This window comes from Sus scrofa, chromosome 13 (genome assembly GCF_054392235.1).
Source record: "Sus scrofa isolate SSC_HxYL_T2T_F1_AM1 chromosome 13, Sscrofa_HxYL_maternal_Yorkshire_Landrace_v2.0, whole genome shotgun sequence".
Taxonomy (NCBI): Eukaryota; Metazoa; Chordata; class Mammalia; order Artiodactyla; family Suidae; genus Sus; species Sus scrofa.
In genome coordinates, this window is record NC_139395.1 from 84,701,808 (window position 1) to 84,726,631 (window position 24,824).

A 24,824-nucleotide genomic window follows, 5' to 3' on the forward strand; every position below is an offset into this window, starting at 1 on the left:
TAGTGTTGGCGCCATCTTGAGGAGGTCTACATACGGCTTTGCGGAGCAATTGGCTCCATCTTGAATGGGGCGGATTGGGTGTGGCAATGGCGCCATCTTGGGAAGGGCGTAGTGAACTAAAATGAATGTTTTCCCACTGAAAAAAAGAGATGGGTTACCAGGATCGCAAAGATCTAAATGCCATTTGAAGATCTGCTATATGCCAGGTACTGTCTGGTGCTTCTCATATGTTATTATTATTATTATTATTATTTTTTGTCTTTCTGCTGTTTTTTTGGGCCGCTCCCGCGGCATATGGAGGTTCCCAGGCTAGGGGTCGAATGGGAGCTGTAGCCACCCGCCTACGCCAGAGCCACAGCAACGCGGGATCCGAGCCGCATCTGCGACCTACACCACAGCTCACGGCAACGCCGAATCGTCAACCCACTGAGCAAGGGCAGGGACCGAACCCGCAACCTCATGGTTCTTAGTCGGATTCCTTAACCACTGCGCCACGGTGGGAACTCCTCATATGTTAATTTATTTAAATTCTCACAAGAGTCCTATAAGATAAGGATTATTAATTTTAGTGGAAATAACAATAATACTAGCTAACATTGATATAGTGCTGTGTGTCACTTTACATATTTCAGCTCCTAGGAATGTTAACTCCAGGAGTCAACCCCCTCGGTTGGAATCCCTCCTTCACCACTTACTGGCTGTATGACCTTGGAAAGTTACTTTCTATGTGTCTCATAGAAACACATATTTTTATTTCCAAAAGGGAATAAAATAGTACTTACTTCATGGAGTTCAATGAGGATTAGATGAAGTGAGCTAGTCGGTAAAAATATTAATGATGTGGTAGACAGGGTAATGACACCACCCAGCACACCCCTGAAACTATGTTTTCTTCTATGGCAAAAGGGATTTGCAGATGTGATTAAGGATTTTGAGAGAGTGAGGTCATCTAGGTAGGTCCAATGTAATCACAAGGGTCTTTGTAAGAGGGAAGCAGAAAGGTCAGAATCAGTGAAAGAGCAGATGCTACACTGTGAGCTTGGAAGAAGGAGGATGGTGCCACTGTGGAGGCATGTAGGCAGCCTCTAGAAGCTGGAAAAGACAAGGAAATGGACCCTCCTCCAGAGCCTCCAATGCAGGGCCCCTGCATCTAGATTGTGGCTTTGCAGGGCTTATTTCAGGTTTCCCACCTCCAGAGCCTTAAGAGAATACATTTGTGTTGCTTTAAACCACTAATTTTGTGGCAACAATAGGAAACTGTTACCAATGATAATGACTGAAGCAGTAGCATTTATGTGTAACTGTTTTCATGGATCATCTTGTTTAATCGTTGGAAGAATCCCAGAAGTGGGAGCTATTAACCCATTTTACTAAGGAGAAAAACAAGAAAAACAAGGCTCAAGAGGTTAAGTGACATGCCAAAGGGCATTGACAGCTAGCAAGTAATGGTGCCTACCGTCAAAAAATAGTTCCAAATTATTTTATTGCATGCTGTTTACTTGTGAAGAGGGGCGCCTTCATCTTTAAAAAAAAACTATAAGAGGATTTATATAAAAGAAAGAGGGGAAAGGGAGTTCCCTTGTGGCACAACAGGTTAAGGACCTGGCATTGTCACTGCAGCAGCTCAGGTCACTGCTGTTATGCAGGCTTGATCCCTGACCTGGGAACTTCCACGTGCCATTGGTGCAGCCGAAAGGAGAAGGAGAAGAAGAAGAGGAGAAAGAAGAAGAAAAAGAAGAGGAAGAGAGAGGGAGGGGAGGGGGAGGAGGAGGGGGAGGGAGATAGGGGAGGGAGAGGGGAGATGGTGTAGGGGGAGGGGAGATAGGGTAAGGGAGTTAGGGGAGAAGGAAGATGGAGGAAGAGGGCAGAAGGAAAAGCCACAGATAGATTGGAAACCTGAACTTCAGTTTCCTTACCTAACTGGCCACTGATAGTGAGGCCAATATTCTGACCTTGGACTGCTAGAAAGAACTTATAGTTGTTTATGGATGCCCCAGAAGACCTTGAGAGTTTAGCTTTCTCTATATAATGCCTGTTCAGTGTCCCTGCTATCATCCCCATGTCATCAGGCAAGTCTGCACATTACCCTCATCAGAATTTTACATGAGAGTGGCGGACAGCTGATTTAAATGACCTCCCAAGCCATTTAAATTCCAGAAATAGGGAGTTCCCTTGTGGCTCAGTGGAAATGAATCTGACTAGTATGCATGACAATGGAGGTTCAATCCTTGGCCTTGCTCAGTGGGTAAAGGATCCAGCATTGCCATGAGCTGTGATGTAGGTCATAGATGTGGCTTGGGTCCTGAGTTGTTATGGCTGTGGCATAAAAAGGTGGCTATAGCTCTGATTTGACCCCTAGCCTGGGAACTTCCTTATGCCTCGGGTACGGCCCTGAAAAGCAAAATAACTAACTAAATAAATAAATAAATAAACATAAATAAATAACCAGGAATAAACCAGGGAGTCTCCTGAATTCCCCAGCCTTTGCACACATCCAGTTCTTCAGAAGTACAGAAAGCTTCATCTTGGATTGAACACCCTCCTGGCACACCAGCCATTTCTCATGTAATTCTGTTCCTCAAATCCTCCTTCCTTTTATGCTTCCCAAATTTCTGGCCCTATCTGGAATTGCCTTCCTCTGCCAAGTTCAAAAATTGAGGCCACCGCCCTTCTGATTTCATCAGACCATGCTCTCCTTTTGGGATGTCATCTTCTAAGCCAGATCTCAGGCCACTATGTCTCGCATATGGACCTGGGTTTGTCCAGGAAGAAGGGGGAGGGCAGGACTCTAGGATTTCCTCCAAGACTAGGCTGGGCTCAGCTGCAGCCCTCTAGTTACACTGAGAACCTCGGAGTCTGCGGAGCCTATGTGTTCGCACCCAATTGGATGCCTGAATGTTTGAGATAAGGAGTGTGGAAATGGCTTGCAAGCTGAGAAGTGCTGTGCACGCATCTCCTGCGGGTATAGAAGTTCCCCTCAGCGCCAGTTTTCTCGCCTGCATAGAGCAGGCCTAACGACAGTCTGTGTTGTGACACTGCATATTTTGCAGAGCTTTGAGCTCCAGCTCATCCCTCCACCCTTGTTGGGTCCCAAGGGGGTGAGGCTGGGTGGGAGAGTGATTACCTTCTTCCTTTCCTTCTACTATTGGATTTTAATTGCCTGTTAAATCCACCAGGTACCTTAAATAAAAGGAGAGAGAGGCGGCCTTTGGAAACACAGCAATTATTTCCCTGTGAGCATGGCCACCCAGGCATGTTCTTACTTTTAAAGGGGGACTTGCAGTCAGTTTCCAGCATGAAGGCTCACTGTGACAAGGTTGCAGGCTATATGTAACTTGTGCTGCTATTGTAATGTTTTAATTGGTAGTGAAGTCAAGAGGTTTAATTCAGCCCAGGCTCCTTTTGACCCATAAATGATTTCTCTCCACACAGTATCCTGTTTCCTCATACTGGAAATGTGTGTCTTCCAGATGTGTCCAGCTCACAGCATCTTAACCTTTGTTCTGTCTGCAGCACACCATCTCTGATAACAAATTACTCAGCAGTAGATAAATTAGTTGTGTGAAAAAGATTCGGTTGGATCTAAAGAAATTAAGTTTTAAGTAAGAGCATAGGATGAAGCACAAAGGTATTGAAACTCGTGCCCTGGATGACAGAGCTAATCTTTGTTAGCATCAGGCACAAATCTGCTGTTGGCATTTTCTCGCTGAATCCCTACAACAACCTCAGGGATAGGTGCTATTATTATTTTATTTTGCAGATAATAAAGTCTTCTCAGATGAAACGGAGACACAGAGAAGTTAAGTAACTTGTCTGGGGTCACACAATTAGTCTTGGTCCCAGGATTTGAACCCAAGCAGCCTAATTCCAGGTCCTCCCTCTGTGGATCCAAGACTATACTTGGCGTTGCATTTATTTATGTATTTATTCATCTATTCACTTCTACTAAGAAGGGGAATTTGTTTGTTTGTTTGTTTGTCTTTTGTCTTTTTAGGGCCATACCCGCAGCATGTGGAGGTTCCCAGGGTAGGGATCTAATCAGAGCTGTTGCTGCTGGCCTACACCACAGCCACGGTAATGTGGGATCCGAGCCAAGTCTGTGACCTGCACCACAGCTCATGGCAGTGCCCACTGAGTGAGGCCAGGGATCAAACCCACAACTTCATGGTTCCTAGTCGGATTCGTTTCTGCTGCGCCATGATGGGAACTCCAGAAATTTCTGATAGTAGCTGGCAACAGGATATTTCAGCAGTCCTTAGGTCATTGCAGGCAGAAGGAGCAACCAAGTGAATGCTGGGAGGCCTGATGGGGCAAGCTGGCACTGCACAAAGATCATCTGGTGCCCTGGAAAGCCCACCCCCCTCAGCTTGCAAATCTGGAGTAAGTGGATGGTGCATGAGGGTTTTTCTGCTGCCTGGGAGATTTGTGCTTGAAGTCATCATTAAAATCAAGAAGTGCTCAGATCTCTACAGCCTTAACAAAACTATCAAAAAATAGGGCCCAAGTGCTGCCTCCCAACTTCAGCCCAGCAGCTTATTATGAGAAAGAGAAGATACTTTACTATGTTCAACCCCACCCAATCCCACTGCATATACAAAGGCAGCTGGGAGGGAAGGAGGGAGCCTGAAGCCCAGTGAGGTCTCCAAGGGTGGGGCACAGAGGGCAAGTCAGGGGCCTGGCAAGGCCATGGTGGGTAACCCTCAGAGTGTCATAGCAGGATGCTATGAGGCCCTCCCAGGACAGAAACCAGCCCCACCCACCCCCCATGGTCCTCTGCCTACCTCTTGTTTGGAGAAAAATTGTAGCCTTCTAGGCCTTCCCTGAGTTCCAAAGAATAAATGTAATAAGAGAAGAAAAGGCGGAAACAAAGGCAGACAGTCAAACAAGACAAGATAACAATAGTCTAGCCATTAAACAGTCAAGGACCTTTAGTTCCTCCTTACGGGCTGTAGGTAATATTCTGAGCCATATGCTTTGAGCAGTTTTGCAGATACTGAAACCCCCACCAGGTAGAAGAAGTTAACTGTATGCTGCCCACAAGCATGTAGACCCCAGACCCATTGGAACCAGGTTGATGATGTTGACTCCTGATTACCTCACAACCAGCCAATCAGAAGAATGTCCACAAGCTGATCCTGCACCCCACAACCCTCTCTTCAGCACACAGCCCCTCCCTCCGGGAGGAGTGGGGAGTTGGTTCTTTGGGTCATGAGTCCACCTTCTCCCCAGGATTTCCAGTTTCCACAGCAAAGCTGTCTTTCCTTTTACCCAACACTTGGCTCTCAGTATTGAATTCCTGAGTGATGAGCAGCTGAATCTGCATTCAGCAAGGGAGGGCCTTAAAGGCCATGAAGAGGCAGAAAGCAGAGAAATGGAAGCTGGAGAAGCCAAAGACATTTGCCCTTGTACCCTGATCCCTGCTTTTGGTCCTGTGTTATCTGGGTGACATAAGACAATGGAAATTATTATCTTGCAGTTCTGGAAGCTAGAAGTCCATGATCAAGGTGTCATCTGTGACATTAACCTTGGTCACCTGGTTTGGGGCAGGATTTGCCAGGTCTCCATTAGAAAGTTACCTATAACTCCTCTGCATGCCTGTTCTTTGGAAGCAAGTCACCTGGGTCAGCCCACCCTCAAGTGGTGCCTTACGCACTTTAACCCACTTAACTTTCACAGTAAACTAAGCTGGCAGGGCCTGCCATCATCTCCATTTTATAGACGAGGGAATCAGGGAGGTTAGGTGGCCCCCAGAGGCCATGGGGGAGCCCTTCTGCCTCTCCTAGCAGATGGAGCTCCTGCATCCACCTCTCCCCTAGTCTGCCGCCTTCTCTGGGACCTGCCTGTGGTCCTCACTCTTCACACATCCAGAGGTAGAAACAATCCAAGTTCCTTTGTGGCCCTCAATCTGATATGAGGCTATACTTGAAAGAAAGAGGCCCCAGGTCACATTCCTTTTTGCAGACACTCACGCCTGGGGTCTGAGCTATTTATTGCAGACGCTCTGCTACCCACTTTCATTTCCTGCATGGTCTAGATGGACACAGATAGAGACAGAGTAGGGGTGGACTGTGACTCTCATAACAGGGATCCTAACAATGGCTGCATCCTTCCTGGATCCTGCAGCTGAGGGACAGGTGGCAGGGAGGCCAGGCATCAGCCTGGGACCATGATTTGGGCAGGAGGGAGCTGGGATCATGGTCTTGGAGGATGGAGGAGGGAAAGGATTGTCAAGAGAGGGAGATGCAGAGGCTCCCTGGGTAACCAGGGCTCCGATCACCTATACACGTTCTCCACTCTTCATCGAAGGTGCCTTTCTTGCATCCCAACTCCATCTCCCTCCTCCTCAGGAGTTCACCCTCAAAACAACAGCACACAGGGGAACTGTCCTCCTTTTATTCAGGCATCTATGGTCAACACATGGCTAAAAGGGGCCTGTGCTGTGCTCTGCTAACACATTCCCTTTCCTCTGCATAGTATCCTGGGGCTGGGGGTATCTTACCCCCATTTCACAGATAAGGGGACTTTCATCCCCTTGGAGAGTAAAGGTGACGCACAGGTGGCCTTGGAATCAGAATTCCATTCAGGGATACTGACTACAGAGACTCCACTCTTTCCACCCATGATTCTTTTATGCATTCATTCAAAAGTTATTTTTGACCTTGCGCACATGCAGCTGTTCTGCTAGGTGCTGGTGAGACAGAAATAAGCAAAATGGTCACAGAGCTTGTCCCCATGTCCTCGCATTTCAGGAGGAAGACAGATCCCTCCCTCTCAAGGTAACCAGCACATGACCTGGTGGTAAATCACAGTCATGGCCATGGAAGAATGACAGCTATGTAGTTTGAGGACAGAGGTGTGAGGTGGTTGTGGGGATGGGATATGGACTGTGTGACCAGCAAGCTGTCTCTGGGCAGGTGACATTTAAACTGGAAGAGCAGGAAGAAAAGTATTTAAGGAAAAAGGGAGAGCAAGGATGAAGGCTGTGGGGTCTGAAACAGGATCAGAGGGAAGGCAAGAGAAACTGGAGTAAAATGAGGAGGGGAGAAGGAAGCTGTAAGGTCAGAGGGGTGGGAGGGCCCAGGTCCTGCAGGGCCTTGCAGACCAAGATAAGGAGTCTGGAATTTTTCCCGGGTGTGATGGAGGGTTTTAAGAAAATCAACAAGTCCCTTCTTTCAAGATGCCTATATTTTCCTTTTAAAGCCACACCTGCAGCATATGGAAGTTCCCAGGCTAGAGGTGGAATGGGAGCTGCAGCTGCCAGCCTACGCCACAGCCACAGCAACATCAGATCTTTAACTCACTGAGTGACGCCAGGGATTGAACCTGCAACCTCATGGATATTAGTCAAGTTCATAACCCGCTGAGCCACAACAGGAACTCTCATGCCCATATTTCAGAGCAGGATTTCTTAACCTCAGTGCTGTTGACATAGGGGCTGAGTAACTGTTGTAGGGGCCCATTCAGGCTGGTCTGGGATGATGGTATGTGCAGCAGCATCCCTGACTTATTCCCACTAGAAGCCAGCAGCATCTCCCCCACCCCACCCCACCCCACGTCATGAAAATCTAACATCTTAAGATATCACCAAACACCCCCACCCTCCTTGGGAACCAATGACCCAACGCACCTGTGGTTTACTTGTTGCCATCACAAAATTTAAGGCTGGTGATCTCTGGGGCCCTCCTCCACACAGGGACTGAGGAATTGGGGCTCCACCACTTGGGAGCCCTCTGTTTCCACATGACATATGGGGAAAAGAGAGGACAAGGCCTGGACCTGAGTAGGCCTACCATTCCCCCCCACCCCTTCACCCCGGTCCAGGGGCCAGAAATCAATCCTGTGGCCCCACCTACCTGCAGGGAGGTGGGGGAACATGCAATCTCCTCTTGCATTCAGGATGTAGAAATGGGTTTGGTGGCATAAAGCATTGCCTCTTCATGATGAACTCAGCTCACTGAATGCTCACAACACCTGAGCAGGCAGGAGTTCCATCTTTCCAGCACTTACTGTAACACACGCCAGTGGTCAGAGGAGGGCACCACAGGGAAGGCTACAGGCTGGGTCCCCTGGATCTCAGCCTGAAGGTGATCCACATAGGTGATGGCAGCAATAGGTCCTGCCAGCATTCCAGCCTCTTCTGCCAGCAAGAAGCCTGAGTTTTGTTTGGAGAGGTGAGGCCTCCCACCCAGGGTCGGCACGTGACCCAAGTCCCAGCCAATGAGTGAGGTACCTTCTCAGGCCACCAGTCCTGGTTTAAGGTCACTTCAGCCTGCTTGGTCAGCATAAGCCTCAAGATTTGCTGAGGATGCCATGACAGAGACTTCCCTTTCCTCCGCTGGGTGTGGACCCAATGCTGCTGGCAGCCATCTTGTGATGATGAGGGAAAGCAGGTCTGAGAACGGAGATAACTTGGAGAAAGTGGGGAGATGGAGTAAAACCGGCTCCAGGTGACATTTGTGCCCCTCTGTCTAACCTCCTTGGCAGTCAGACATACCCATGAACTTTCTAGTTATACAAACCAGAAGTTCCTGTTTTTTGCCACTTGCGACCAGAAAAGCACTGAACATCATACATTTCCCCTTCAAACCCAGAGATACCTAGCAAATGGGAAGAGGTTGGACCTACAGGATAGACGACCTGTGGACCCAACTTTTAGGTATGCCAGAATTGGAAGCTGGAAGCTGAGATCAAGGGCAGCTAGAAATTGAATTATTTCTAGTATCAGGATAGAGTTGCCTGACAAGCCACCTTGACTTAGAAGCCCAATTAAAGAAAATAATATCCAACACTGGTCTGGCTTATGAATCACTAATCTAACCTGACCACAACCCTAAGCAGTTACCTCTGAGATCCCCATTTTACAGAGTGAGAAGGTTCAGAGAGGCTAAGCAACCAACCCAAGGTCACCCAGCTAGAGATGGGAGATTTGAGAGCCAAATTAGGTTTCTCTTGACTCCATAGCCACGTGTTGCACTGTGTGTGTGTGTGTTTAATATAAATTCTAACATCTTTCCTAAACTAGCCTTTTGTTTTCATCCAAGGCTGAGATTTATCTGGCCATCCATGCTCGTCTCCAAAAGAAGGCTTGGGGATGCCAGAGTGCCCCTCCCTTCATCTCCCCCTCCTCGGGTCCTGTGTTTGGGTAACAGCGCCTTTGATAGAGTACATATTTAAGCATTCCCAGGGCCCAAAACATCTGCTGTGGGATGCTTGCCTTCTCTCCGGCAGGTGCGTGGCTCTGCGTGGGAGAGACAGCAGTGTGGAGAAGACTGCGCTATAAACGTCAGAACGATATTCACACCCGACTGTCTAAGAATTAACAAGCCTTTGGAGAACGGCTTTGGTCCCAGCTCCAGGCATGGGAGATACACCCCCTTCAGGGATGGTGCATCGTGGAGACCGCATGGGGTTGTGTTTTGGAGGTGTGGGTGCGCGTGCACATTCCTATGCACACAGCCCCATCAGGACCGAAGGAGCCCAGTAGAGCCCAGCGAGTGAGTCAGCTCCTGCCCCCACTGGGGGAGGGAAGCAGGGTGATGGGGATGTTTTCAGATGGAACGCTGCTTCCTGCCACCTAAAGGTGAAAAAAAAAAAAACAAAAACAAAAAAACAAAAAAAAAAAAACAAAGACTTCCTGGTAATTTAAAGGAAACGAAGAACAAAATCAAACCCCTACTCTTAGGAGCTCTAGGGGGACTCAGCAGCATGAGAAGTGCTTTATCACAAAGGAATTGGGCTTCTCTTGATGGAAGTCATCAACGTGGAAGCCTGTGTATTTCTCACGACCAATTCTGCACAACAAGCCAGAGCTAATTTTACAAGGCTTCTATTTATTCTTCCCCTGCACCATTAAGGAGACCCATTCTTCACTCTCCCTGTCCTTATCTGGGTGTGTTCACAGCCTTGGGTCTAGCTCACCGCTGTGGGCAGGTGTCCCAGAAGGTGGTGTCTTCCTAAACCATTAGGAAGAGGGCCAGGCCCCTGGTAGCCAGCTCTAGGGGTCCAGTGGACACCTGAGGTCTCTGTCGGTCCTGTATCCAATCTCCCCTCTGGAGATGGTATCTCAGTTTATTGTGGGGAGCCACCACTCCCCTGGCTCCAGGCTACACAATGTGGGAAGTGCTGACCCCAATCTAGTTCTAAAGATGAAGATGTGAGTGACCCAGGCCCAGCCACTCAGCAAGTTCAATCATGGCCTTGGTCAGTGATATAAGGATGGGCACATGACCCAGATTAGTCCAGTGAGAGACAAGCCTGGGACCTTAGGTGAAAGGATTGGGAAAGACAAGCTCTCTTTCCGCTGATATTGCTAACAACAAAGAGATAAGACTGGGGCTGCCCAAAGTCATCTTGCCACCAATAGGGGAGGGCCTCTCACAGAATAAAGCTGACCTAGAGGAAAGGAGAGCTCAGAATAAGAGCAAGAGAAAGCTTCCAGATGACATCTGTTGGGCACCTAGATTCAGGCATGCCTGAAGCTATCATGGCCCCGAGATTTATTTAGGTATGTGAGTCTATATATCCCTCTTTGTGCTCAAGCCATTGTCAGTTGGGTTTCTAACACTTTCAACCAGGAGAATCTTTGTTTTTTCTTTTTGGTCTTTTTTAGGGCCTCACCCACAGCATATGAAGTTCCCAGACTAGGGGTCGAATCGGAGCTGCAGCTGCCGGCCTACACCACAGCCACAGCAACACAGGATCCGAGCCTCATCTGTGACCTTCACCACAGTTCATGGCAACACCAGATCCTTAACTCACTGAGTGAGGCCAGGGATCAAACCCACTAGTAGGGTTTGTTACTGCTGAGCCACACAGGAACTCCCTCAACCAGGAGAATCTTGACTCATGCCAGCAATGACTTAACCAAGTGATCGGATGCTGCCAAGAAGTTATGGCAGGGCTCAGTCCAAGAGCAGACTGAGGGTGCCTGCTTATAGCCAAGGAGTCCTGAAGCCCGAGTCTGGTAAATGCTAATGGCCCAAGCCCAGGACTGGGAATGTTCCTGCATGTTGTGTGGTAATCAGAACTAATGCTGTGTAAAGATGCCCAACATCATTAGTCATCAGGGAAACATAAATCAAAACCACAGTGAGGCACCATTTCTCACCCAGTAGGATGGCTAGAATTTTTTTTTTTTTTTTTTTGGCTTTTTGCCTTTTCTAGGGCTGCTCCTGTGGCATATGGAGGGTCCCAGGCTAGGGGTCCAATTGGAACTGTAGCCACCGGCCTATGCCAGAGCCACAGCAACGCAGGATCCGAGCCAAGTCTGTGACCTACACCACAGCTCACGGCAACACTGGATCATTAACCCACTGAGCAAGGCCAGGGAGCAAACCTTCAACTCATGGTTTCTAGTTGGATTCATTAACCACTGAGCCATGATGGGAATTCAAAAAAATTTTTTTCAATGGAAAAAAAACTGCAGGAGTTCCCTGGTGGCTCAGCAGGTTAAGGATCTGACAGTGTCACTGCTGTGGCGTGGGTTTGATCCTTGGCTAGGAACTTCCACATGCTGAGGGTTCAGCCAAAAAAAAAAAAAAAATGCATAGGAAAGGTTGTAGAGAAAATGGAGCCTTAATACATGGCTGTTGGGAATGTAAAATGGCACAGCTACTTTGGAAAGCAGTTCCTCAAACCGTTAAATATAGTTACCATATGACCAAGCAATTCCTGCCCTAGATCTATACTCTAGAAAACTGAAAACATGTTCACATAAACACTTGTACACAAATTGTTCACTCATCCATGTGAAGGAAGTTGGTTAGAAGGGAGTGGCCCAGGGATGAATAGCTCAGTTAAGAGTACAAGGAATTTGGAGTTCCTATCGTGGCTCAGTGGTAACAAACCCAGCTTGTATCCATAAGGACGTGGGTTCGATCCCTGGCCCCGCTCAGTGAGTTAAGGATCCAGTGTTTCTGTGATTGTGGATCAGAATTTGACCCCCAGCCTGGGAACTTCTGTATGTCTTGGGTGTGGCCTTAAAAAATGACAAAAAAAAATAGTATAAGGAATTTTAGAACAACCTTATTTTTTGTACAATGCCTCTTTTTTTTTTTTTTTTTTTTTTGTCTTTTTGCCTTTTCTTGGGCTGCTCCCGCGGCATATGGAAGTTCCCAGGCTAGGGGTTGAATCGGAGCTGTAGCCGTTGGCCTACACCAGAGCGATAGCAACACAGGATCCGAGCCATGTCTGCAACCTATACCACAGCTCATGGCAACACTGGATCCTTAACCCACTGAGCAAGGCCAGGGATAGAACCTGCAACCTCATGGTTCCTAGTCACATTCATTAACCACTGAGCCACCATGGGAACTCCTACAATGCCTCATTATGCATGGGTTATATCCATGAGGACCCAGCCATGGATGCTCCAGGAAGTCAGCCTGCCCCTAGGTTTGCTTCAGTGGGAGTAAGTGAGCTGGCCTCCAGCTTACCCAAAGATGTCAGTTCCCCCTGGAGCTGAGGTGGTTTCCAGAACAGAGATGAGGAATGACATATTCAGGTCCCAGGGGAAAAAATTGTTCATGGCATGAAAGCTAAGGTCAAGAACACAGGGGGATAATAGGATCTCAGGATCTGTGGAGAGTGTGGGGACCATTCAACATAATTGCAGCTCCCCTATAAAAGATGCTTTTGGAGTTCCCTTGTGGCCTAGGAGGTTAAGGACTCAGCATCGTCACTGTTGTGGCTTGGGTCACCGCTGTGGCGCGGGTGTGATCCCTGGCCCAGGAACTTCTGCCTGCTACAGATGTGGCTGAAAAAAAAATGCTTTTTTAAAATCATCCCTTGCGTGTACAAGGGCTCTACAGCTTAGAGATACTAAAGATAACTTTTGCAGCCCACTTTGCCCCGCCCTCCAGTGTGTGCCTTCTTACTACAAACACTTGTGACTGTGCCTGCAGGTGCTTCTCTGGCCATAGGAGTAAGGTCAGCTCAGGCACCAGGCAGGTTGTAAACATCTGGGAGTTGATGCTGAGAAGCAGCCCTCTAACGGCAGCTAGTAAGTACATCAATACCCCAGCCCTCTTGGCCCTGGAGTGGGTACAACTCGAGTGCATCTAAATCATCTCTCAGGAGTCTCCAGCAGCATCGGTCCCGTTGCCCACAACCCCCTTCTCTTCCCTGTCTCACTTGCTCCCAGGTTCCTTTATCACAACCTGGATTACCTCCCGAGTAAACTACTCACAAGGAAATCTTAAGTCTCAGAGTCTGCCTCAGGGGAACCCACACTCAGATAAGAGCTGGCACTTATTGAATGTTTACTCTTTACTCTCTGCCAGGGATTGTGATAAATTTCACAGGGATGATCTCACCTGCCCTAAGCACCTTTGTGGTCAGGTTGTTCCCCTTGCTTACCAGGTAAGAAAAGTGAAGCATCTTGCCTACTGGCTGACAACTCAGATTCAAACCCAGGTGGAGCTAGTTTCCAATCAAATCACCTCTTTTCTGCACCATGTACCTCCCTGTAGCCTTGATCTAAACAGCAAATAGACTTTGCCTTGGGTGCCGACTCTGTTAGGTCACAGTGTTAAGAAGGATTCTGAAGCTTCATCTAGGCTCTGTGGTGAGGTGCTGGACCCGTATCATTGGTGTCTGCTCAGCTTCTCTTTCTTTTTTATTCTGGAGAATGGCTCCTCCCTGACTCCTTGTGGTTCTGTGGGCTGCCAGTCCTGGTAACCAACACCCACCTGCATCCTTTCCTTTGCACCGCAATGGGAACTCCTGCAAAGAAATATATTTTAAATGATTCAAATGAAAGAATGAACACCTTTAATAACACAACCCAGAACACAACAAGGAATATGTTCCCAAAGACCATGCATAATTTGAAACTCTCATAATTCAAGACCCACAAGGACAGGACAGAGGCCACTTGTTTATGGCCCAAGTGATGGCACTGTGCGGCAGCAGTGCAGTACAACAAACAATTGTCGAGGGCTGTGCACTTTGAAACTGCTTGTCACTTGAATTTACTTCCACTCACTGGTGGGTGTATGTGCATGTGTGTGAAGGGAGGTGATAATTATATTATTTCCAGTTTTGCATTGAAAATGGGACTTTGTTAATATTGTTGAAAGCGCTGACTCGGATTCACATAGAATGTGACCCCCTTGGAATGTCAGTCTGAATGTGTGAGGCCCCATGTGAATGTGAGGATGGGACAAATTGCTGCTCCCTGGTGGTAAAAGGTCCCACAAACTACCATGCTGACTCGACAACCCCCCGCCTCAGGTCCTGACCCCAGGACAGGCAGGCATGAAGCCAGGGTGGCCCCACAACCCCAGGGGGCACGATCCACAGTGTAGCATTGCCCTCCCTCAGAGGCAGGCCCTCAGGTTCTGGGTGCCTCCACATTAGTCTTTTTTTTTTTTTTTTTTTTCTTTTTATGGGCACTCCTGTGGCATATGGAAGTTCCCAGGGCTAGGGTCGACTTCGAGCCATAGCTGCTAGCCTACACAACAGCCACAGAAACACCGGACCCGAGCTGCATCTGCAAACTATGTCAGAGCTTCCAGGAATGCTGGATCCTTAACCCACTGAACAAGGCTAAGGATTGAATCTACATCCTCATGGAGACTACATTAGGTTTCTAACCCGCAGAGCTGCAAGGAGAACTCCCCCTACATTAGTTGTGAGTTTGGCACCCAGGACAACATCTCAGACTATCCAATCACTCGTCCAGTGAGTATTTATTGCAGAGAGAGTCCCTGTTCTCACCTGGCACTGTCCAGAGGGCTGCTTTCTCACCAGATCCTCCACCTCATGTTGGCTGCATGATACCCAGGCAATTCCAGTCCTGTACTTTCTTGGAGGCAAAGAGAAATCATTAATTGTTCAATAATACTGCAGGGGCACCCACTGTGTGTTGGCCACCTCCCCCTAGGGACCCCTCATGGTCTGGGCATGAGGCAGGAGCCTGAGCCACACCACCACTCAGGGTCTGGAATGGCCCCAATTTCAGATATTTCCATCTGTGATTCTACAGAGTGGTCCCAAGCTTAGGACGATAAGGGCCAGAGTAGCCTCTGTCAGCATCCTCTGAGAGGCCCTGGTCTGTCCATCTGGTGGTGCCTGAGGCCTTTTTCTGGCTTCTGGACATGCTGGCAAAGCCCCGGCCCCTGGGAGCAGCCCCAGCCAATGGCTGCAGAGAGCCAGGGAGTGAGCACGCCAGCTCCCTCACCCCTCAGGTGGGACTGCTCTGAGCTGACCCTCAGCTCATCTCCACAGCTTTCTGCTCCAGTTGCCCTCAGCAGTGCCCACATCTGAAGCACTCCTCCCTGGCTGCCTTCCCCTCTCTGTCCCACCCTGGGTCTCCTTCTAAGGTAAATGCACTTGAATCCTTCACTCAGGGTCTACCTCTGAGGGAACCCAAACTAAGACGAGTATTTGCAGTAAGCCCCAAAGGTGATCCCAAGGTCCTTCACTCTTTCCCCCCTGAATTAAGAACCCCTTCAGCAAACTGCCAGCAAGTCCTAGAAAGTCAGTCTGCCAGGGATTAACTCCCAGCAATGCCCCTGGCCAGCTGTGTTACCTTGATAAGCTACTTAAGGCATCTGGGCCTCAGCATCCTCACCTGTGAAGGGGGGAGTCTCCTTTCCCAAGAGTTGTGAGGATTTCATGAGAGATACACATGACTCACCCAGCATGGACACAGACGCTGAGAAAATACTCAATTTATGATTTTTTAAATGTCAGGAAGCATTACCTTAATATACATGTCACAAAAATTTTTGTCAGACTCTATTCTGATTTACTTGCTATGTAGGTCACATAGCCTAAATGAAATGCCTAAAAAGTACAATTTAATGGCCAGTTATTAAGCTCCTCTTCCCTTGGGCTGGAATGATGTTCTGGAATTATAAATGAGAAGGACCCTTGTTCCCTACCAGCTGGAGGAGAGACATATACACAAATAACTGTACAATGTGAAAAGTGCTCTAAGAGGCATCTGCGGTAGGCACTTACAGGTTTTGGCTATTGGGTCCCCCACCCCACCACTTGGCCTCAAGTTCCAGGACCTTGATTTCTCTCCAGAAGCTGCCCCTCCCCATTCTAGTCCCTGGACTCCAGAGGTGTCATGTGACTCAGGCTGGGCCCATCAGAGCTGTCGATCCCTGGCCACAGTGATTGGTTCAAGGATTGGCAAGTGACCCAAGCCATACTAATGAGGCTCAGTTCTGGGACTTTTGCAGGGCTGCTGGGGGAGGGAAGCCTTGGGCTGAATTTCAGGCTGGGGTAAAGCTGAGCTTGGAGGGGGTTCCAAAGGCTGCCCTAGAGAGAAGTCTACCCAAAGGAAAGCAGGGCCAATCTAGAAGAAGAGCTGTCTCAGTGGCTCAGTTTAACCCTTTGTTTCAGCTGTGTTTGAAGCAGTTCCACCACCTGGATATTTCCATTAGGTAAATGAAAGATAAACCTTTTTTTCTTAAGCATTTGCTACCAAGAGTCATGCCTCGTTTTATGTGCAAGACACAAGGAAGGCACAGGGCAAGAGGTCAGCCACTGTGTGAAGAAGGAGACCTCTGCTCTAGGTTTTGAGGGATGAATAGAAGTTTGTTCTTCAATGATCAAGGTAGGGAAGGGCATTTGAGGCAGAGGAAGTAACATGGCAAAGGCATGGAGGTGGGACCAGAGAGTCCTTCAGTCTGGCTGGAGTATGGGACATAAGAAGATGAGGCAGGGACATTAGAAGGGGCCAGATGTGAACAGCTGAATGCCAGGCTCCTCTTTGGGAGGCCAGAGGGAAGGTGCCTATGTGTAGTAAGCAGAAGGGAGGGTGCATCCGGCCTCACTAGAGACTTAAGAATATCTCATAGAAAGTGCCCATCTCACAAGCAGATATCTTTTTTCCTTCTTCTAGGGTCACACCTGTGGCATATGGAAGTTCCAAGCTAGGAGTCAAATCCTAGCTGCATCTGCCAGACTATGCCACAGCCACAGCAACACTGGATCTGAGCCAGATCTGCAAGCTGTGCTGCAGCTTGTGGCAGTGCCAGATCCTTAGCCCAATGAGCAAGGCCAGGGATCAAACCAACATCCTTACAGATACTATGTGGGGTTCTTAACCCGCTGAGCCATAACGGGAACTTCAAAAGCAGGTATCTTAAGGGCTTAATATGCTAAGATTTTGGAGTTCCCATTGTGGATCAGTAGGTTAAGAACCCGACTAGTATCCATGAGGATGTGGGTTCGATCCCTGGCCTCACTCAGTGGGTTAAGTATCCGGTGTTGCTGTGAGCTGTGGTGTATGTTGTAGACACAGCTCGGATCTGGTATTGCAGTGGCTATGGCATAGGCCAGCAGCTGCAGCTCCGATTCAACCCTAGCCTGGAAACCACCATATGCCATAGCCTTAATAAAAGACCAAAAAAAAGATATGCTAAGATTTCATCTGGGATCACACCTAATGAACACAGGTCAAGGCTGAGGTCTGAGATACCCTGGACAAGCTAACCATCTCCCACTTCAGCAGCCAAGATTAAGGAAATAGGTGTTCAGCATTCATGTGGCAGAGGGGCACGTGTTGTAAGAGGAAGGGGAGAGGAAGATGTGGGTGGCAGCTTCAACCTCTGCTCCCCACCCTGAGCAATTCTACCCTGGCCCCAAGCTTGGAAACCCCCGCCTCAATAAGCAGAGCTCTGCAGTTATGGGGCCATGCTCTTTGGAGCCTCTCACTGGAGTAGACTCAAGAATATCACCCCTATCTTAGAAGCTTTGCAAATACATGGATTTTAGCAACACTTAGACATTGGCGCCTTGAGTACCTCCAAGTGTCTGGCTCTTTAATCTAGTCTGGGGGTCAAGAGAAGACTCCAGAGTACCGGAACTCATGGACTGGGGCACAAATGCTGAGTGGGTTGACTGAGGCCACACAGCCTGCAGCTGACCTCAACTCTGCATGACTCAGTGCGTGGTCTGAGGTGGCAGTGGGAGCACCCACAGGCTTATTGGTAAGGCAGAATCCAAGACCCTGCCCCAGGCCTGCTAAGCCAAAATCTGCATTTTAACAAGTCCCTGTGGCTATGGCACAGGGCTATGGACGTGCTGGGCTGTGCACTGCAAGGAATTAGCCAAACAAAAGGACAGAAGACAAATACCTGAAACTAACTTTGGTTGTGTTGAAATGAGGGAATTATAAAGGCTTATTTTTTTTTCTCTTCTACACATCCCAAAATGTGGTTATATTACTTTCATAATGAAAAAAATAAAACATTGAAATTTAAGAAAGTTAGAAACATAAAATTATAAGTTATAAAATGTTAAAGAAACAATTATTTGCATTTAAAAATAGACCTCATTTTCAGTTTGTCATTACTTTTTCTGTTTTAATTGCCTCCTCCCTTAAAAAAATTTTTTTTCTGCCTCCAAAGCCAGAAGCAGAAGTGCTTTTGAAAGCAGGCCTGAGCCTTGTCCTGTGGGAATGGCCATTGCTGGGAAGAGGACCTCTCTATCTGCAAAGGGAGCGCGTTATAACGTAGGTCTTAGCAATAATGAATAGAGATGAGTGTTTCCGTGTTTACTGAGGTGAAAGACAACAAATAACTTAAGGGTTATTTGTGACTCGCCTTTTCCTCATGATGATCTCCCCTTATTTGTCCTTTTTTTGCCTACATAGGATGAAGGCCGCTCCCCTTTCCTGAGTTCTCAAGGTTTTCAAGCCAAAGCTCCTGACTTCAGATTGGCCTCTTTACCTAGTTCACTCTTATTTGTCCTTCAACACTCAGCATGAATGTCACTACTCAAGGAAGCCTTCCAACACCCATTGGTCCTATATTAGGCCAAGCTCTCAATTGCAAGTGGTAGAAAAACAAACTTAAACTGACTTAAATTAACTGAAGCCTCAAAGGGTGACTATTGGTTCAGATAACAGAAAAACCCAGGGCTAACAGCTTCAGGTATAGCTGGATCCAGGGTCTCCATGACATCGCCAGGAAACTACCTGATGATAAATCTCTCAGCCTTCCTTTATAGAACTCTGGGTTTAGGCAGGTTCTCCTCCAGTGTCCCCATGGAAAACCCAATTTTTGATTCTCCAATTTAGAAACCCCAGCAAAGAAAGAAAACTTCCTTTTCCCAAATGTCGCTATGAAAGTCCCAGAGTTGAATCTCATTGGCCAGGTTTGAGTCACATGTATATCTATGACCAACCATGGAAGTGGTCAGGGAGTGGAATGTTCTGATTGGTGAGGGTCATATGCCTACCCTAAACTCATCCCCACATGAATCACATGTATTGGTGGAAGGGAAAAGTGGGTCCCCAAAGGCAAATTGAGAAAATGCGAGCATGAGGCTGGGTGGGCATGAACACTAGCTGTTTACAACAGACTTCCTGCTATAAGTTTTCAGTGAACCCTGCAATTTGCCTTTGTAACATTTGCTGGCTTTTAAAAACTATATATTAATTTGAGCAGTTACATGATGAATGTCTGTCTCCCTAGCTGGACTGAAACTCGAAGGGCAAGGATTATGTGTGCTCACAGATATGGTACTCACAAAGCCCCACACCTGGTAGGTGTTCATCAAATATTTATTGAATGAATGGACTCATTCCAACTGCTTTAACAACAGCTATGTTAACTCACATTTGCCAGAGGCAATTCTGGAATGCTGGCAATCGGGCTCTTCATTTTGAACGACATTTGGCTATCAACAAAACCTCTGTCCTAGCTATGCCCTGGGATAATCTGTGCCACAGAAATGCTGTGCCATGCAGAACTGGGGACATCTGCCATATGCCCAATGGTAACTAGAGACCATTGTCAGATAGTAGAGCCCCTGGGGTGGACTGGCAGCAGAGAGAGTAGGGAGATGGGGGAAGATTTAGAATTCTCTTTCACTGAGCCCAGCAACTGAAATTGGACTATCCTAAGCCTTACAGCTTTTCTGTATAGTAATATGATGATATCCATTTACTCTGAGCAAGAGATTGAGGTTGGTCCACAAGGTCTGCAAGCTCATACTCAACAGAGCCAGTGCTTGAACCCATCCTTGTCAGTACTTGATGTCTTCCTCTTATCAGCTCTGCCATCAGCTTTCTGCATAACCTTTGACAAGTCAGTTTACCATGGGGAGCCTCAGTCTCCTCATCTATAAAATGGGGGTGGTTATCCTCACCTGAAAAGGGTGTTGTGCGATGAACTCTTATACAATATGCAGAAGTCCTGGGCATGACGTGGGCATTGCCTTCCCCTCCTTTTAGACAGTTCTCCAGCTAAGCTGTATGTTCCAAGTGCCTTCCTAGCTGGAACTGAAACAAGGATGTGAGCTAGTGGGGGAAGGCCACTAGCAGGGTCTTTGGGTTCAACTAGATAAAGAAATCTATACCTGACCATAGGACACACTTGTCACTCAGGACACAGTCCAAGAACCAGCCTGCCTGAGGGCAGCACCAGGCCTTTCCCATCCCTGGAAATTCCCACCACAGCTCAGGAGCTCAGGTGACAACTTAGGTCCAAGAAATGAATCTGAATTGGGCAAGAAGTGTGGGCTCAAAGAATCATTCATACCTTAGGAGTCAATGTCTCTTTTAACAACAGCTCCATGTGCAAAGCTTCCAGGGAGCCTATAAGGAAGTTATGACTCTTTGTACATGGGGAAGCTCAATGTTTTGGCTCTCAATCAGGCATTTATAATTCATTCATGGTCTTTCCAGTCCACATGCAATGTACAAATCAAGAGTCATTTTTAACATATGCAGTGTTGCCTGGCAACACAGCCAACATGCCACCTTTCTCCAGTTTCTAGGGTTGACAGATAGTAAGTTAATCCAAGGTTAACTCTGTTCTTAAGAGAAGGAGAAAGGGTTTGGTTAATTCTTCACCCATAAGTATTTACTGATGTTCCTCTCTACACATGTAAACACACACACCAACACACACAGCCACTACATCCGCAGTCCTTTCCTCTCTCTCATCTTCCATTGTTTCAGAAAAAGAATGATAAAGAGAAACATAGGGGGAAGAAAAAATCTTTGAGTTTTAAAAACCTAGAGTTTTTGGTTTCAAATGCCAAGAGTTTCAAAGCTAAGACTTTTTATTTTGAAAAGTTTAGACTTTTGAGTTTTAAATGCTGGAAATGATGAATTCCAAGGCCAAGACTGCCAAGTTTCAAATACGGTTTCGATTTTCCTGAGTTTGGCTTTTTGAGTTTCAAAAAGATGAAGCCCTGAGTCAGAGCATAGGTTTGTGTTCTCATCAATAGATTTGGTAAGAACAAGGAAGAGCCAGGCAACCTGAGCCTCAGAATTTTGAACAGTTTTCTAGATTGAGCAAGTGGGGAGGGCTCAGGGCTGAGGGGGTCTGGCTGACCTCTCAGGCACCCAGTGAGGACCATTGCTCAGAGGGCAGCAAGAGAGACCTGTCTGTGCCCTGAGGCTTACTCCCTGATCGCCACCCCACCAGAGGTGGCGAAGGTGCCTGGAGCCTGGCAAGGTGTTGGTTCACAGAGGGAAGACTGTGACCTTGCACTTGGATGGTTCTGAATAGAGCCCACCTTTGGTGTCCCTGCCAGCTTGTGGGGGTGGGAGGCAGGCCTTCCCTCCTGGAAGCCCACACACCACAAAGGTGAGAGCACTCAGTCCTGCTGCTATTGTGTGAGTGTGAGGGAGGGAACGGGGCTCTTGACCCCAGTTCCCCCGTGTGATTTGGTGCAAGATCATTGCTTCATTCAACAAATAGTCTTTCCTCTCTGAGCACAGGTTCTAGGGCCAGACTACTTGGGATTCCCAGTTCTGCCACCTCCTTGAGAAAGTTTTTTCATCTCTTTATGCCTCTGTTTGCTCACCTATAAAATGGGGACAAAAATGCTACCCAAGTTTTGAAGGGTAGCATTTCCTTTGAAGTTTAAAAGGATTAGTCCCTCTTAAAAAAAAAAAAAATGCCATGCAGCTAGTAAACACTCACAAACGTTAAGGACTATTATTACTACGTATCAGACATTTTTCTATGCACCCAGGGCACAGGGTTAACCAATCAAAGCATCAGCCTCATGGAACTTATGTTTAGTGAGGCGGACAGTTATTAAGAGATGCAAAACTCCTGTCTTTGGACGAAAGACAAAGCAGGGAGAAACTAAGGTGGTCCCTTTACTCTGAGTGCCAGCCCCTGTGGTGGGGTGCAGACTCACACGCTTTGACTTACTAGCATCTGGGCCCTGCTCACTGAAAGGGGCCCCGCCCTCCTCACTGCTGCCCCAGTGACCAGCCTTAGCTGCCCCTCCTCACTGGCGAGCCCCTGCCATCAGGAGCACTAGGATAGTCAACAGAATAGCAGATTTACAAAGGAAATTCCCAGAAGCGCCATTCCTGCCAACCAGATGTTCCCACGCCTTTCTCAAACAGCTTAGTGTCCTAGCAACTGGAAAAAAGGGGGATACGGTCTGTTTCTCTCTGGGAACAGAATGGACAAAAGACATTTGTGTGAGTTCAACCTCTGGGAAAGACTCAGGGTGGGGAATACACTTATGATGACAGAGTTTGGTTTAGGACATCCCCTTCTCGCCCTCCCAGGTCACTATCCATCTTTGAGAGCCTTGGTGACTCCCTGTTGTCCTTCAGAGCAAAGAGAAAGGGATTCCTGATCTTATCCACAGGGCCGCTCCCTTGCTAGCCTCCAACCCCATTCTTCCTTCAGGGCAATAATTCAGGGCACCTCATCCACCCTGAAACTGGAGGCCCTCCTGACTCCCCCCCACCCTTTGCTCTCACAAGCAAACATCAGCACTGTCACCTGGTTCTGTCTCCTGATCTGCTGTCTAGTAAGATAATACTGTAGTCTGCACACTGCCCCCACCCCCGCCGCCCCCACCATCCGAGATTTTGCTTTCTGTGGTTTCAGTTACCTGAGGTTAACTGTGATCTGAAAATATTAAATGGAAAATTCCAGATATAAACAATTCATAAGTATGAAATCGCTCACTGTTCTGAGTAGCGTGATGAGGTCTTGCGCAGTCCCACTCCCTCCGGCGGGGGTGTGAGTCATCCCTTTGTCCAGCACATCCATGCGGAGCCCGCTTCCCACCTTAGTCACTTAGCAGCCGTCCTGGTTATCAGATTGGCTGTCACGGTAGGTATAGCAGTGCCTGTGTTCAAGCAATGCTTCTTTTACTTTACAAGGGTCCCAAAGTTCAAGAGTGGTAATGCTGGCATCTCAGATACTCTGTTACTGTGCCTCAAGTATAAATTAACTTTATCATAAGAACAAGCATAGCATATATAGGTTTTGGTATTATCCACAGTTTCAGGCATCCACAGTGGGGGCGGGGGGGTTCTTGGAATGCATCCCCGAGAATGGGGGTGGGGGCTACTGTACTGATGCAAAACGAACAAATCCAGACCTTGGTGTGTCCAACAAAAGTATCTGTTCACATGTCCAGGATCCACTGGGGTGGGCTAGGTAGTTCTCTAGTCTTGAATGGACTTGCATGTGTCTGGAGTTTGCTGGCTGGCCATGGACCTAGGCTTTGCTGGGGCAGTACCACATGTCTCCCATCCTCTGCCTGGCCAGCCCAGTGAATGGTGACAGCAGAGGCTGAGAGTGAGCACCCCCTCAAGTGCACTGTCCCATTTTAGTCTCTGCTAGGGTCATGTTTGCTGACATCCCATCAACTGGAGCAACTCATGTGGCTGAGCCCAGCAGGAAGGAACAGGAGCCATAGAGGGTGTGAGGTTCCAGGGGACAGTTAAGGCCAAGAGGGGTAACCTCCCCCACCTTCTCTGCATCTCCTTGCTTTTCCCCAGGCCAGCATCGGCTCAAGTCTAGACCCTTCCCCAGCCTCCAACAATCACCCCTCTTGAAATTCACTCCTTTGCAGAATGGGCCCTTGCTGGCCATCCCCACCCAGACTCCTAGAGGAACTTCTGGCAAGGTAAATCTGGCCATGTCTCTTCCCTGTCCCAAATCCCCATGGCTTCCTGTTGCTCTTACAGTGAAAACCAAAGTCCTTAGGGGACCACAGAGCCCTTACAATGAGGGTTTGCCATTTTTCTCAACCTCATTGCCAGCCAGTCTCCTTTCCTCTGAATCTTACAGTGACTGGAGTCCAGCTGGCTCAGCTTATTCATCTCTTCTGGGCCCAGAACATACTCCCCTTACCCTCTCATGACTGCCTTCTCCTCCCCACTTAAATCCTCCCTCCTCCGAGAAGCCCTTCCTGATCATCCTCCCAAAGTGGATTCTTCTTTGTCTATGTCACAGCCCTTTCTGTTTTCTTCTCACCACTTATTATATCTCACATATTTCTTACTTTCCCCCATATTCTCTTTTCCCCCTGGAATGTAAGTTCCATGGGGGCAGGGACTTTTTTCATCTCATGCGCCCTTTAGGCCCTACACCAACATCTAGTAGATGGCAGCTATGGACAGAATGTGTTCCTCCAGAATTCACATGTTGAGGCCCTCACCCCTTGGTGTGATAGCCTTCGGAGTGGGGCCTTTGGGAGGTGATTAGGATCAGATGAGGTCATGAGGTGGGGCCCTCCTGATGGGGTTGGCACCCTAATGAGAAGGGGAGGAGACACAGAGCTCTCTCTCTCTCCATGGGGCCACATGGTGAGAAGACAGCCATCTGCAAAGCAAGGAGAGAGCCTCACCGAACCCTGACCCCTGGAGGCATGTTGATCTTGGACCCCCAGTCTCCAGAGCAGTGAGAAAATAGACCTCAGTTGTTTAAGTCATCCGGTCTGCAGCCCTTTGTAATGGCAGCCTTGGCTGACACAGACAATGGCCCCAGGTGATGAGGAACAAAAGCACACATTTCTCACTCCAGCACTTGAGATGGTTAACACCCTGCTCCTGCAGAGACATGAGGAATTGCTGGGGGTGGGGGTGG

General features: G+C 48.0%; 1 long non-coding RNA gene across 1 annotated transcript; it reads left to right on the forward strand.

The window, feature by feature from the left end:
* The first annotated feature begins 95 nt into the window (after positions 1 to 95).
* LOC146397442 (uncharacterized) lies at positions 96 to 22,887 on the forward strand. Its single transcript, XR_014823863.1, has 4 exons — positions 96 to 206; positions 9,229 to 9,494; positions 18,369 to 18,472; positions 18,614 to 22,887. It is a non-coding gene; the product is annotated as an uncharacterized LOC146397442 (long non-coding RNA).
* The last annotated feature ends 1,937 nt before the right edge of the window (positions 22,888 to 24,824 follow it).